Source organism: Dendrobates tinctorius, unplaced genomic scaffold (assembly GCF_039654945.1).
Source record: "Dendrobates tinctorius isolate UK_male_01 unplaced genomic scaffold, ASM3965494v1 ptg000070l, whole genome shotgun sequence".
Taxonomy (NCBI): domain Eukaryota; kingdom Metazoa; phylum Chordata; class Amphibia; order Anura; family Dendrobatidae; genus Dendrobates; species Dendrobates tinctorius.
Window position 1 is genome coordinate 59993878 of NW_027361738.1, and position 16218 is coordinate 60010095.

General features: G+C 43.2%; 1 protein-coding gene across 1 annotated transcript in view; it reads right to left on the reverse strand.

Annotated features, from left to right (window-relative positions):
- JCAD (junctional cadherin 5 associated) overlaps nt 1-16218 on the reverse strand; it is a 145019-nt gene that overhangs the window by 84178 nt on the left and 44623 nt on the right. The gene's annotated exons all lie outside the window — the stretch shown is intronic.

The window sequence follows — 16218 nt, forward strand, 5'->3', positions numbered from 1 at the left end:
AATGCAACCCCATTCACTTGCATTGCACTGCGATTTAGCCGCGCACTTAGTGAACTTTGGCCATGCAACAGATGCCATGGCTAAAGCCGCTGAATATCCCCAGCCTAGACGAGTGCTATCCGTTTTTGATTGGATAGCAAACTGACCCATGTTATTCAATGGGACACTGAAGACGACCGATTGTTTTTTTTGCTTACAGCATCTGTCTGTGAAAAAAAAATAGCAGCATGTTGCGATTTGACTCTGAAATTGGCCATTCAAATCTATAGGTGCGAGAAAAGAATGGGATGCCACAGTACAGCATCCGATTTATACAGTACAGATACATTGCAATTCTGTAACACAGGAAACAGTAAATGGTCATGTAAATGGTTAATAGCTGATGCAAAAAAAACGTATTGTATCGGATGACAAGTGAGAAAAAAATTGTTCCGCTTTTCTGGGTGAAAATCGGATCAATTATTTATACTGTTGTGTGACCCTAGCCTAAAAAGGAGGAAGAAAGCCAAGAACAGCTGTGAACATAGGTGAGAAAAATTAATGTTTGCCACTTTTTTTTTTTCAAATGAAAATGTGAATGCAACCGTAAATACATTTTAAAGTAATTCTCCACCTTTTACCATGAAGTTGATTTTAGGTTCGGAATTCTGTGCTGATCAGACAGGGCTCCTGATTCTCTAAAACAAAGCTCCAAGCTATGAGTCTGGTGTACTTACTGTGAATATCCATGCCAGAAAGGTTCTACAATTCTTTTTAAAAGTTTACACTCAGTCTCCTTTAATTTATCTTGATTGTAAGCTCCTCAGTGTACCTCCTCCCTGTTGCTGCTGAGATCTCACACTGCTCAGTACAAGTTGCAGTTGTCGACCCGTCTGGGTGAGTGGTGAATACACTTGGACTCATGAGCTTTCTCACTGTATAGCTGAACTCATAAAATGCTCATTTTAATTTTAGGATTATACAGTCATTCAGACATGGATTTTTAAAGTAAGTACATCAGCCTCAGCAGGTCTGAAAGATCTGGTTAATAATGAGTGCAGTTTGTATTGCGAATCTTGGTGACATTTCTACTACAACTCTATGATGATCCAGGAGATTTAGAACTCCAAGAAATTAAACAACACTGAACCTATTTTGATAAAAAAAAATCTTTTAAAGGGAATCTGTCACCCCTTTTTTTGAGATATCATATAATAATATCATTCAATTGTGTGTCACATAAGGATTCTCTTAGTACTTTTGCTTCCCCCTGACCCCGCACCTTTCATGCCTAAATATCTTTTTTTATATTGGTTCAGATGTATGTAAACTGCCGCGGTCTGGTCCAATGGGCGGGGCTTATTCACCTGCTCCCCCCCTGTCTTGCTCTACACAAGAAGAAATGTGTAGAGCAAGACAGGGAGGGGGGAGCAAGTGAATAAGCCCCGCCCAGCGGACCGGAGAGCGGCAGTTTATATACATCTGAACCGATATAAAAAATTTATTTATGCATGAAAGATGCGGGGTCAGGGGGAAGCAAAAGTCCTAAGAGAATCCTTATGTGACACACAATTGAATGATATCATTATATGATATCTCAAAAAAGGATGACAGATTCCCTTTAAGGTGAACGTTAAAGGGGTTGTTGACCATCAATTAAATTTGACCCTTAGTTGTAGTTTTCTATATAAAAAAACACTATATATTCACCTTTCCTGGGTCGTCCGATGTGTCTCCGCCGCTATTCTATGTGTCTAGAATGAGCTGCGGCGCTGATGTGACTTAAACAACACAGCAGCCAATCAATGAGCTCAGTGAGACAGAACACCCCTTTCAGAGCCTCTGAGCTCACTGATAGGCTAACATCACCTTGAGTGGGCGACAGCCAATGTCAAACACCGAGGAGAGTGGAGAAGAGTCACCGGTGGACCAGGGAAAGGTGAGTATAGTAGTGTTTGTTTATTTTTATAGCAAACTGCAACCAGCTGAGAAATTTAATTTTAAGGGAACAACCACTTTAACTTTAAAGTTGTAACATATAATAATCTCCTAACAATGGAACTTTCTATTTTAACTGGCAGAAAACTTTAAAACATTCCACAACCATAAGACAATTGAACTGTTGTGATTTCTGGAACAAATGACCACTTAGGCACGCCAGTAATGTAGCCAAACACCATTTATCCTATACTCCTGGCATGGACAAGGGGAAATGTGGACCATTAATTAGAACACCCAGAAGCTTCTAGTAATTCACACTGCACAGGGTATACACATGATTCCAAATTTAATCATCAATGTAAAAGCAAAAAAAAAAAAAACACCAAAAAAAATGTAATATATTGATGTGTGCGTCGATCGCACGAAACGCAAATAGGAAGTAGGCAGCCATCCACAGCCCTCTGGAACGCAAATATGAAACCAGCCAGAGCTGCACTGCACAGCCACTTCAATGTGTAGCATCCACTGCCTTCTACGGAACATCAGCTCCTATTTAAAAGAATAGGTGCTGATCTGCAGTACTCGGCAGCGGCTGCTACTTGTGGCTCAAAGCTGTGCACTAAAGCTCCATTCAATGGTTACATCTGCCCGCTACTGTTGATTTATGGGGCTAGTTGGTGTCAGATCCCTACTGATCTCATATTTATGACCTATTCAATGATAGATCAGAAATCTCATATGACCAGACAACCATTTAAAGGAAATCTGTCACTAGGGTCCATATTCAAAAGCTGTCTATATGGGAATGCAGGTCATAGAAAGTTAAATAAAATTATACCTTGATATTTGCGATGCGATGTCTTATTCCAGAGTATTCCATGTTTTTCTTAGTATATAAATCAGCTATTAAGATCTATGGGCCGGTCACTGATATCCTTGACACTCTGCCTCCAGAGCTCATATTAAATTAAAGGGGGAGTTACCAGCGTGAGACATGTAATGACTGACAGTCTGCTCTCCAGATCTACAAGTTTCACACTGGTAGCGCCCCCTTTAATTTACAATAAGCTCTCTGGAGGCAGATTGCTAGGGAGATCTATGTCTGGCCCATAGATTTTGACAGCTAATTGACATAAGAAAAATGTGGATGTCTCTGGAATAAGACATCATATATATGGGCATACAGGTTATAGACTGCTAAAAAAGTCCTACCAGTATGTCTCATATCAGACGCCTTGTTATTGATAAATCATCTTTTATCATTTTATATAAATTACCTCTTCCAGGCTCCGGGGCGGATGGTACCTGGAAGATAACTTTGCCTCCAGAGCTTATTTAACATGAAGGAGGAGTTACCATTGATGGACATTCTCTGCTCTCCTGATCTCACTGCAGAGCTCTGTGTGATTATACCTGAAACATCTGCAGGTTCTTTTTAGCTTCAGCCTCGATCTCACAGGCAGACAGGGTAGCAATATTGTTGCAATACAGCAGAGCTCAGAGAGCTACAAAAATGTGTTTGCAAGAAGACAAATTTAATTTCTCCTGTTCTGTGTTCGTTACTTTTCTCACACTGGTAACTCCCCCTTTTATTTAAAACAACGCATTCACTCATATCACTGTAAGGCCATTCTAACCCATCCAACTTAATATTGGACTGATGGATAATACTATATATATATATATATATATATATATATATAGTGGTGTAGTGACCACTGTGTCAGCTAGGGGGCGCTGTGTGGGTGCTCCAGGACAGGCGTATAAGCATTTCCAGTGTCCTGATAGGAGTAGGATGCTGAATGGTCATAATGTATCTCAAGGTGGGTGGCCTTGAGATGGAGACTTGTGTATGTGTTGATCAGCAGTGATACTGTTGAGGTTCCGTGTCAATGTCTTAGGGAAGTCTTCAGGTAGCTGGAGAGACGGGCGACACCAGCTACCTACAAATCCACCCAGGGGTGTGTCTGAAAACGCTGGTAGTAAAAGACTATGTGAGTGTGAAGGACTTGTGATGAGGTCATAGCCATGTGACACGGTGGGCGTGGCTACGGACCACATAAGGTGGCCAGGGAAGGTCACAGGAGTGAATGCTTGGACCCGGTTGGTCCGTTACGAAGGTCCCACTGGGAGATGGGGCTTCCTGCCTGACAGCATGTGAAGTGGCTGTGTGTAATGGCTGCCAGTATCTAAGAGTTCCCAGGGGAGGGAATGAACGTCTGGAATTTGAAGCAACCATGAGGTAACCCTGATGGGGTGAGATAACTGTGAGGCTGAAGAGCCTGAGTACTGGACATTGTGTAACCTGTGTAACCACAGGGATAACAGAGGGAAGCTCTGTCATGAATGTTATGCTATGGATATGAACTTTATGTTGCTGCTGTGGGTTTATGATACCTGAATAAACCGCATGGACTGTTATGGTTTTATGGAAAAGCCGTGCCGGATCTGATTATTTGGCTGCCAAGCGAGTGTCCCCAAACTTGAATGACAGCGCTACCTTACTATTGGTGGAGAATGCTATGGGCAATGCTGTAGCCTTGTTGCTAGGGGCAACGGATGAGGTCTGCAAAATTCGGTTGCTAAGGGCAACGGATTCCAAAAGCACATGTTGCAGTGCTGGCAACGCTGAACCAGGAGGGCTGACGGTCTTGAAAGCCGTGTGATATACTGACCGGGGTCAGTGGAAGAGACTTATAGGACACCTCTGCGGTAGAGGGGTCCGAGAACCTGCGTGGCCAGCAGGTGACGGTCGTGAAAACCGTGTGATATGCTGACCGGGGTCAGAGAAAGAGACTGTGGATTGCTATAGGGTGCCTCTGTGGATAAGAGGTACCCAAGAACCTGTGTGGCCGGCACAGGTGACGGACAGGTGTTCGTGTTGTACTGACCTGGGTCAGTGAGAGAGACTGTGTACCTGGAGGGTTCAGTGTGCAAAGGTCCTGGAGGGTCAGTGTTGGGAGGTTCTGGGAGAAGAATCGGATCCCTGGAGCACGTGTGACCTTGGACCTGGTGAGGCGTGAGTGTTGGGCAGTCTCAGGCGGAGACGGATGTCCTGAATAGCACCTGCTGAGCCCCTGGACCTGGTGAGGCCGGTGTGTTGGGAGACCCTGGGAGGAGGGTCGGCTCCCTGAATAGCACCCAGTGCAACCTGTGTGTTGGACGGTCTCAGGAGAGGAGACAGACGTCCTGAAGAGCACAGACAGGACACGTGAGTTTTGTGTTGCATGTGTGTTTTTTTTCTTTTTTCTTTCAAGTCAGCCTGCGGTGGCTCAGTGGGGGTCAAGAAGGTGACAAGCGGCTTGCTGTAACTCGGTGGGGTTACAAAGGGGACAAGCGGCTTCTTGTAACTCAGCGGGCTGATGAAGGTGACACCAGCAGCTGTGTGTGAGCGGCAGCCGGTGGTGTCAGAGATCGGTGACAGCAGGAGCTGTGGTGGTGCCAACAAGATCTTGTGTGGTATCGTTAAAGAGACATAGACTGTTTTGGTGTGAACTGTGGTCTAAGGAGACCTGTAGAACGGACATGGGGAAATCCCGAAAGGGGGCGGTGGCCCAAATCAGGGTGGTAGCCCAAAAGGGGGTGGAGTCCAAGAGGGGGGCGGTGACCCAATTCAGGGTGGTTCAGAAAGGGGCCGGTTTGTCTGGGAAGCCACAGTGTGTGTGTGACTTTGTCAGAATGTGGGATATTCTTTCCGGATAATGATGGGCCGCAGGTGTGCACCGTGATGCTGCAGCGGTAAGGTGTCTCTGGGCGGTTGGACTCAAAGAGTCAGGTGACTCTGACAGGAACTCCTCTCAGTTTCTGTCTGATTGAGAAAATTGTCCAGGTTCACTGTAAACATGGGGTCACTGTGAACTATGCATTAGACAGAGTAATGTTTGAGGGGTCCGGAGGCATCGAATGCCAAGGTGGTGGTATACCACTAGACTTAGTGTATGCCTTGGAGAGGGGCCGGGACTTTGTTGTGTTTGATGACATATGGCAGGAGGTTGGAGACGTTTCTATTGTTTGGCTAACAGATATTAAAAGGGTGACGGCTCCTGACATGGAGAGGTCAGAGGTAGAAGTGACCAGAAGGAGGGGTACATCTGCCCAACGAACGGACCTGACATCTTGTGACATGACGGATGGTGACCTGACTGACGAGACAACTGGGGTAGAAACACGGATAGATGGTAATGGGAGGGTTCACTCGGCAGACGGGACAGACCCAGTGGTACCCTTTGACAATATAATTAAAAAGTAGTGGTGCGACACATGCTGGCCAAAAGAGAACAAGATCATGAGATACCATTGATAAAAGAGACGGTGGAAGAACATGTCAAACGAGAAAGAGTCCTGAGGCAAATGGCTGAGAACTGGGTCGAGGAGCTCGAGAAAGAAGTATTGGAGCTCAGGGGTCACCTGTCCACCTGGCAAAGTGTGAACAAGACCCTTAGGGAAGAGATGGAAGAACTCAGAGGAGTAGTAAAAGGTCTTCTACGGGAGAAGAGCTTGGACGAAGATTTACAGCAGCTGGGCCCGACTGATAACAAGATGGAACTGCCAGTACCCATCTTGGCAAAGGGTCATGAAGAGATAAAATCTCATGAAGTTTGTGAGCTAAGAACTGAAGAAGACAGTCACCCGGTCGGGTCAACTGTAGTGAGGGAAGTGTTCGTGGTAGAGCCAGAGCCTTCTGTCCAGGAAGAGAGCAAGACCACGACCTTCAAATCTGTAATCGAGGTACCCGAAGACATGCAAGAAGCCTGTACTGAGGAAGGTGTGCATGAGGCTTTCAAAGAGGCGGTCAAGGCGTGTAAGGTGCACTGGGCATCTGAGACTCGGCAGTTGGTGATAATATCAGCCAGAGAAGGTACAGCAAACCGGGTAGCTGCCCTGAAAGAGATGCATTTGCAATGCCTCCACGTCAAACAGTGGTCAGGCGGAGTAATATGAAAGCTGCTCGACGCCTAGAGTTAGCAAGGGAGGCTATGGATCGGCTGGGTTTGCGGAAAGATGTAGTTCCGGTACCCAAAGGTCTGATGGGGAGAATCATTGGAAGATTTGGGAAGGTAATGCAAGACCTTGTAAATATCTTCGGTGTGGCGAGGGTGAGGATCCCTCCTGATGATGAAGACCAGGTATCCAGTGAAGAGGGTAGGATTCCCATCATGGTGGTTGGCTCCGTGGAAAGCCTGAGAAACTTTTGGATGCTTTTGGAGTATCGAGTGGGGTACCTGCAAGAGATTGAGCAGTTGAGGCTGGACTATCGGTAGATCAATAAAGAGGTACGGAACACCAGGTGGCGGCCACCTTCAACCCAAGATGTAAGGACCCAAAGGGTTCCTCCAAGAAGTGACATGGCAGATGCCGAAGAATGTCAGCAAGTGGCAGTTTGACGGGCCGTACGAGGCTGAGAGACCTTAGTTCCTGTGAGACGCTGAATGGGTCAGACTCAGGCCAGACAGTAGGCTCGATTAAGACTTATGACCGCATCAACCAGGAGAGCCGGTCAGTGAGAGAAAGGAGTGTGGTGACTAAACAGTGTCTGATGACGCAGACTGTGACTGGAGGGCCAAAGATCAGGGCCAATATTCTGACCGCTGGGGACGGGGGAGGCCTAACATAGAGATGAGGCCAGATGACAGATGGAGACGGTTCTTTCGACCTGTGAGGCAAGGTGTAATGAGCGCCCGGTCTCGAGATCCCGGGGTAATGTTGTGTGTTCAACCCCACAAGTTTGAACAGAGGGGGGAGGTATGTGGCCACTGTGTCTGCTAGGGGGCGCTGTGTGGGTGGTCCAGGACAGGCGTATAAGCATTTCCAGTGTCCTGATAGGAGTAGGATGCTGAATGGTCGTAATGCATCTCAAGGTGGGTGGCCTTGAGATGAAGACTTGTGTATGTGTTGATCAGCAGTGATACTGCTGAGGTTCCGTGTCAATGTCTTAGGGAAGTCTTCAGGTAGCTGGAGAGACGGGTGACACCAGCTACCTACAAATCCACCCAGGGGTGTGTCTGAAAACGCTGGTAGTAAAAGACTATGTGAGTGTGAAGGACCTGTGATGAGGTCATAGCCATGTGACCCGGTGGGCATGGCTACGGACCATATAAGGTGGCCAGGGTAGATCACAGGAGTGAATGCTTGAACCCAGTTGGTCCGTTGTGGAAGGTCCCACTGGAAGATGTGGCTTCCTGCCTGACAGCATGTGAAGTGGCTGTGTGTAATGGCTGCCAGTATCTGAGAGTTCCCAGGGGAGGGAATGAATGTTTGGAGTCTGAAGCAACCATGAGGTAATCCTGACAGGGTGAGATAACTGTGAGGCTGAAGAGCCTGAGTACTGGACATTGCGTAACTTGTGTGACCACAGGGATAACAGAGGGAAGCTCTGTCATGAACGTTATGCTATGGATATGAACTTTATGTTGCTGCAGTGGGTTTATGATGCCTGAATAAACAGCATGGACTGTTATGGTTTTATGGAAAAGCCGTGCCGGATCTGATTATTTGGCTGCCAAACGAGTGCCCCCAACCTTGAATGACAGCGCTACCTTACAATATACCTGTATGTATATATATATATATACACACACATACATGCATACACATATATATATTATATATATATATATATATATATATATACATACACACACACACACCCCGGCACAGTCACGAGTTTGAGTTGGAGGTGTATAAACTTTACGCTCACTGTGCATCCCCGAATAACTGGCCTAGTAATGGAAGCAACTGCAGCTTGATCTATCACTCGTCAGTCAATTGTGTAATTGTCCTGACGATTGGAGGCAGCGGCGTGATCTGTGCGATTCCCCCTGCTATATTTCCTGACAAGGAGAGAAAAATCCAACCAGCTCACCTGTAGCAGCTTGTGGTGTGTGGGAGCATGGGATCACGTAGTCCAGCGTGTAGTCAATCAGGAAAAAAGAAGAAAAAATTCCCAGCTTCTTAAAAGATCCATTTTATTGAGTAAAAAAGTAAGACAGAGTTCACATGAATGTCTTAATGACGCGTTTCGAACACTATGACTGTGTTCTTTATCAAAAGAACACAGTCCTAGTGTTCGAAACGCGTCATTAAGACATTCATGTGAACTCTGTCTTACTTTTTTACTCAATAAAATGGATCTTTTTAGAAGCTGGGAATTTTTTCTTCTTTTTTTCCTGGTATTTCCTGACACACGTCTAGTCAGAATGTGGCCGAGAATACGGAAATCGAATGGTTGTGCTCAAATTACTGTTCTTTCTCGCCTGCGACACCGGAGAATCTTGACAGCGTGAGGTGGGCATGCACAGAGTAACTGCAGACTTTTAGGGAAACACTGTACATCCCCTTTAACTGCTGCAAAGCTCCATTCAAATTAATGGGGATGTGTCATAGTTTCCTGAGCAGCAGGTGTTCAGGAGCATTAATGTGCAGGAAAACTCTGAAGGAGATCCAGCCTTCGTTACATTTTGTAGATTGATGGGGTCCAGCACATGACTGCAGAGGGAAGTCATTGACCGCTGCCATGTCCACTGACTTTGACTAGAACAGCAGCGCACATGTGCAATCACACTCCATTAAAACATAGCACATGCGATCCCCATCTTCATGAATAGGTGATTGTTTGGCAATAAGTTAGAAAAAGCAAAAAAAACCTGTAAATGTAATCCACGGAGACAACCCTATCTCAACGTGTACGGCAGTATATTAGCAGATAATGAGTATTGTTTAAAATGTACCCTTTAATAACAACTCAGTAAAAATACTCACACCCATATTTGATCTCAATTCATAAAAACGCAAGATCAAAGACAGGCCATAAAAACACAGACCGCAGAAAACACACATCAAAAATACAAACTGCCAAATGCACGGTGATGGATGCCAATATGCACAGTCCCTTACAATAGTGGGAGCTTGATGGCGAAAAACTGATGGTGGTCAATTTACACTATAGAGTCAAATAGTATATTGCGCCAAACAGCGTCAACTTGACCTCAAAAATACAAGCTACCCAAGCAATGGTGACTCACATAGGAAAGAAAGAAGTGAATTATATAGAAAAAGGTATTAGCCAACCCATCTGTAGGTGCCCATGAGGACATTGCACATCAGTCCGTGCCACATAGATCCATTCACTCCAGGGACAGGAGTAAGAGTCTCACCCTATGAGAGCCTTACAGATCGAACAAGCCCTGTTCACTCCAAAACTCTCGCTCTAACACAGGCAGTCCACAGCTCTCCCTATGTAGACATTGCCCTACATCCGCCTTATGTGCCTCCCGATGCGTTTCTATTATTTAGGTTCCTCCCTCCGTATCTGTCACTCCCAAGGGTTATAGTACCCACTCCCTGTGGTCAACTTAACCTTAATCAAACTAGTAACGGTAAGATTTAGTCTAGCACAGGGAGTTGGTATCATAGCCCTTTGGAGTGACAGATACGTTCAATGCTCTCCCCTGAAGAATCTGAAAGGTAGAATCGCGTTGGTAAAAGTTTGTCAATCAGCATGACATCAGCAGTCACACCCTGTCAACAGAGCAGCCTGGAAGAGAAGCCGCTGCTCTGTCGACTTGACGTCAATGGACGAAGCCAAGTCTCTGACTGCTCTGTGGCGCAAGAGATTGCCACCGGCACAACACTCAGGTAGTTAGTTCCTAGGCCTGTAGTAAAAAAAAAAAAATAGACCTGGATAACCCCTTTGAAAGAGCAATACAAAAATAAAGAAAACAACAGCAAAAAGCAAAACAATACTTCCTCTGAACTTTGGACAAAATATATGTAAGTCTACAATACAATACTCATACAATGCTGACCTCCCATCCACAATTAGTGGCGATCTGCATTTGGAAACAAGATTCCGCTCTTATCTTAATTACACAACCTTGGAAACTATCTGCGCCAAAACACAAAACTGACTTCTCCTTGACATAAATCACATGGTGGTATGTGAGCTATTCCTCCCTGATACCAAAGGTTTGAGCACTTCCAAGAAATGTTAAGTGGGCCAAGGAGGACTTTCCTATCTACAAGGACCGTAACATTTCTTGACAGTTTAGTGTATCAGAATCATAACCTGACACCAAAGAACTATGAAAGGAACTTGATTTTAAAGTAGATGTTTACTGCTTATTAGGAATTAGGCAATGTCATGTGTTATGGAAAGCAATAAACCCATGTCATTTATTGACTTGAGCAGAAGACCAATTACCGTATTTCTTTTGAGAATAGATTACATTTTCTTAACCACTTAGAGGTTGTTAAAAACATTGCACTTTTGATAAATGTATTCCGCATATTTTACCAAGGAAAAAACGTAGTGTTTTATAGTACCAGCAATGTGAATAAGATTTCTGAAATCTCATGCACGTGCTGCTTATTTTTTCTTTGCAGATTTGAACCACCACAGTAATCAGCAGGATGTCTTTTCTTTCAATGTTTTTGCAGCGTTTTTCACTCATTCAAATGAACAGTAAAATATATAAGTAAAAAAAAGAATCAAAAACTGTATTTTATGAAGCAGTTTTCCTGCCAACACTCTTGTTTTTGCAGAAGAAAGTTCTGCTGAAAACACTTAATGCGTGCACATATCCTCAGTGCCACACATAGGCCTAGCTAGGGTTGTGGTTCGGGGGGGCTAAACTTCTGAGTGGGTCCCAAACCAGATAACCCTGAATACAACTATGATGGCCATCCTAATAGTGGATGTAGGAGAACCTCAGCAGATTATTATTATTATTTATTTATAAAGCATCATTGGTTACATGGTGCTGTGCATGAGAAGGGGTTACATACAGATTACAGATATCACTTACAGTAAGCAAAGCAACAATCACAGATTGATATAGAGGGAAGAGGACCCTGCCCTTTCGGGCTTACATGCTACAGGAGGGCGGGGAAGGAGACAGTAGGTTGGGGGGTTGCAGCAGCAGCAGATGACCGTGCTGTTTCTGAAAATAATCTATATACAAAGACCAACACTGATATTACTGCCATATGGTGACATATAGTGGTAGATATCAGTCCTGTAGCACATGTACAAGATTACAGTACAGTTATAGATGGTGACTTACAGCTTATGTTCTTTCTGATGGAGTCGTTCACTTTTCCCGTCTTTTCCCTCTGGCCCAGACCGACATGACGACTTCTCCAGCCACAACTCGTCTCACATTTCCTTCACTCTCCCCATCTATTCCCAACCTGCGCAAACTCCTTATCCTACTGATACCCCAATACTGAGCCACTGCTGATGTATGTGTCCCTATTACTGCACCTTTTGTGTGGTTCTGTGTGCCTTCTAAATGGCAAAACAACCCTCTAGAATATAGGAACGCAGTGTGCAAGTGACGTTAGAAACAGTGCCCACATCTTGCCCCTAGAAAGTAATAATTCCCTGTGTGCTCCTTTGACAGTCACAATACTGGACTCCCCATAGGCAGACTCTATATAGTATACTGCACTCCTCATAGGCAGAGTCTACATAGTATAATGCACTCCCCATAGGCTTCCATATAGTATAATGCACTCTCCATAGGCAGAGTCTCTATAGTATAATGCGCTATCCATAGGCCTCTATATAGTATAGAGGCTTATACTATATAGTCAATGTGAAAAAGCTAAACTGAACAGCCCTATTGAATTGCTTGTGCAACGCAAATGTGTCTGCCATGTTATAGCTCCTATGAAGCCCATCCGCAGGAGTAGAAAGATGTTGGTTTGTCAGTATACACTGTACTACTACTGTAGTGAACAGTATTAAATAAGTGATCAAGCAATTGCAAGATCAAGTTCACTAAGAGAACTAATTACAAATGTAAGAAACATAATTAAAAAAAAAAAAAAATCTAAAAAACAACACAAAAAAAATCACCTGCCCTTTATATAGCAAAGTATAAAAACTAAAAAACAATATAACACATTTAGTATTGTGGCATGATAAATTACCAAAACTAATTAATATGAACATATTTATCATAACAGGTGAAAGCTGAAACTAAAAAAATGAATTAAAAGGCTAGAATTGCTGTTTTTCTGTCGACAATCAAGACTTTGTATATATTTTTTATCACTATAAATTGTAAAACCCTAATGAAGGTGGCGATGGAAAAATAAAAAAAAGTTGTGGATCTTGGAAAAATGGGAGAAAAAACCTGAAGTGTAAAAAATGGAAAATCGTCTGGTCATGAAAGGGGTAATATGGGTTCTTTTACAAATGACATGCTATATAATATGATCTCTGGGAATACCAACGACCACAAGAACGGCACAAAGTAATTTTCTATGAGGACGGGCCAAGCGAATCGGCTTCCTTCACTGATCCACAAACACAAGGCTTCGAGAAACAACACACAATAGTGAATAGGATTTTCAACAAATGAGATAATCTTTTCTATTTCTAAGGTGGAAATCTAAATAAATTGGTGCTTGTTGATAGCCCCAACAAAATTAGGGATACAATCCTTAGTTTCTAAAACAGTTTCCATAAAAAAATAACAAGGGAACAATTATTTCCTGCAGTGGTGCCCCAGCTTTCTAAGTCCCTCAGGATTAATTAGGATGGACCCCGGCCAAATTCATTAAAACTGAAAACTTTATTGTGGTAAAAAAAAAATCAGCAAAATGTGGAGAGCACATGCCAAAATATGTCACTGAAATGCAATCAGTTTAAATAGCTATTTACACAAAGTGACTTGTCACAAGCTAGAAAAGAATTAGGACACGCCAGGAGATTATTAAAGGGGACATGATGTGTACAGGATACAGACCCCAGCACTGTTTTTGTAATCATAAGGGACTAAATATTTGTAAGCTGAATTTCAATATCCCTAAAAGTGAATGTACACTCTAAAATAAATTTAAAAAAAAATCTAAATAGACTAAAGGGACTTTAATATTGATGGCCTATCCTTATAATGTGTCTGATCGTTTGGGATGTGGCACCTGGCACCCCCGCGGATCGGTTGTTCCCGAGGTCGGAGGCAGTCAGAACTGATCAGCAGCGGAGCTGCATAGCTCCATAGACTGTATAGTGGCTGCAGCCAGGTACTGCACATCTACACACTATTCAAATCAATGTGTAGTACCCGGCTGCGGCCACTGTTTAATAGATGGAGCTGTGCAGCTCTATAACTGAACACCCAGCTGCTGCCGATACCGGGAACAGCTGATCGGCAGGAGTACCTTGTCTTGCACCCCAACCGATCAACCCTTTTAGCCCCTAGACAACTCCTTTAACCCCTTCACCTCGAAGCCTGTTTTCACCTTCCTGACCAGGCCAATTTTTTCAATTCTGACCACTATCACTTTTATGAAGCCATAACTTAGGAATACTTCAATGGATCCCACTGATTCTAAAACTGTTTTGATGTGACGTATTGTACTTCATGATAGTGGTAAAATTTCTTTGATATGACTGAAGTTTATTTGTGAAAAAATTGGAAATTTGGCAAAAATTTTGCAATTTGCAAACTCTTCTTATGCCCTTAAAAAAGAGAGTCATGTTAAATAAAATACTTAAAAAATAACATTTCCCACATGTCTACTTTACATCAGCCCAATTTTTGAAACATCATTTTTTTGTTAGGAAGTTATAAGGGTTAAAAGTTGACCAGCGATTTCTCATTTTTACAGCAAAATTTACAAAACCATTTTTTTTAGGGACCACCTCACATTTGAAGTGACTTTGAGGGCCTATATGACAGAAAATACCCAAAAGTGACACCATTCTAAAAACTGCACCCCTCAAGGTGCTCAAAACCACATTCAAGAAGTATATTAACCCTTCAGATGCTTCACAATAATTAATGGAACATAGAAAGAAAAAATAAACATTTAACTTTCTTTCACATAATTTTTCCTTTAAACCCATTTTTTAAAATTTTTTTGTAAGGGTAACCAGAGAAAATGGACCGTACAATTTGTTGTGAAATTTCTCCTGAGCATACCATTACATGTGTGGGAATACTACTGTTTAGGCACACGGCAAGGCTCAGAAGGGAAGGAGCGCCATTTGACTTTTTTAATGTCAAATTTGCTGGAATAATTAGCAGTTTCCATGTCACATTTGGAGAGCCCCTGATGTGCCTAAACAGTGGAAACCCCCACAAAGTGACACCATTTTGGAAACTAGACCCATCAGGAAACTTATCTAGCTGTGTATTGAGCACCTTGAACTCCCAGGTGCTTCATAAAAATTTATAACGTTGAGCCGTGAAAATTAAAAAAAGTAGCATTTTTCCCACAAAAATATTTTTTAGCTCCAAACTTTGCATTTTCATAAGAGTAACAGGAGAAATTGCACCACACAATTTGTTGAGCAATTTCTCCTTAGCATGCCGATATCTCATATGTGGGGGAAAACCAGTGTGTGGGCACATGGTAGGGCTCAGAAAGAAGGCAGAGCCATTTGACTTTTTGAATGTAAAATTTTATAGAATTAGCGGATGCCATGTCACATTTGGACAGGCCCTGATGTGCCTAAACAGTGGAACCCCCCACACGTGACACCATTTTGGAAACTAGACCATCAGGAAACTTATCTACATGTGTATTGAGCACACTGAACCCTCATGTGCTTCACAGAAATTTATAATGTTGAGCTGTGAAAATTTAAAAAAAAAAAAATCACATTTTTCCCACAAAAATGTTTTTTTGACTCTAAATTTGGTATTTTCACAAGGGTAATAGGAAAAAATGGACCCTAAAATTTGTTGTGAAATTTCTCCTGAGTTCACAGATACCCCATATGTGGTTGAAAACTACTTTTGAGACACAGTGCAAAGCTCACAAAGGAAAGAGCGCCATATTACAGTACAGATTTTGCTGCACTGGTTTGAGGGTGCCATGTCACATTGGCAAAACCCCCCCATAAGTGACTCCATCTTCCAAACTAAACCTCTAATTTAATTAATCTAGGGCTGTAGTGAATATTAGAGTTGAGCGACTTTTGGTTTTTTAGGGTCACGTTTCGTTTCGTGAAACCCGACTTTTCCAAAAGTCGGGTCGAGCAAGATCGTCCGATTATAGGGAAAAGTCGGGGTCGTCCCGAAACACGAAACCCAATGTAAGTCAATGGGGAATAAAAGTCGGCAGTGAGAGGAGGACAGGAAACACACCTACAGTGCCCATTTGAATGCCAAAAGCATCAATTCTTCTTACTTAAGCTTGTCAACCTTAATTAACTTCATAATACAAGTTACGCACTGAAAAATGGGGGTTATTTGGCTAAAGTTGTGGGGGGGGAGGGCTGGCTGCAGGTTTTCATGTGCCCTGGGCGAAAGAGCGCCCCTTTAACACATACCACAACTCATC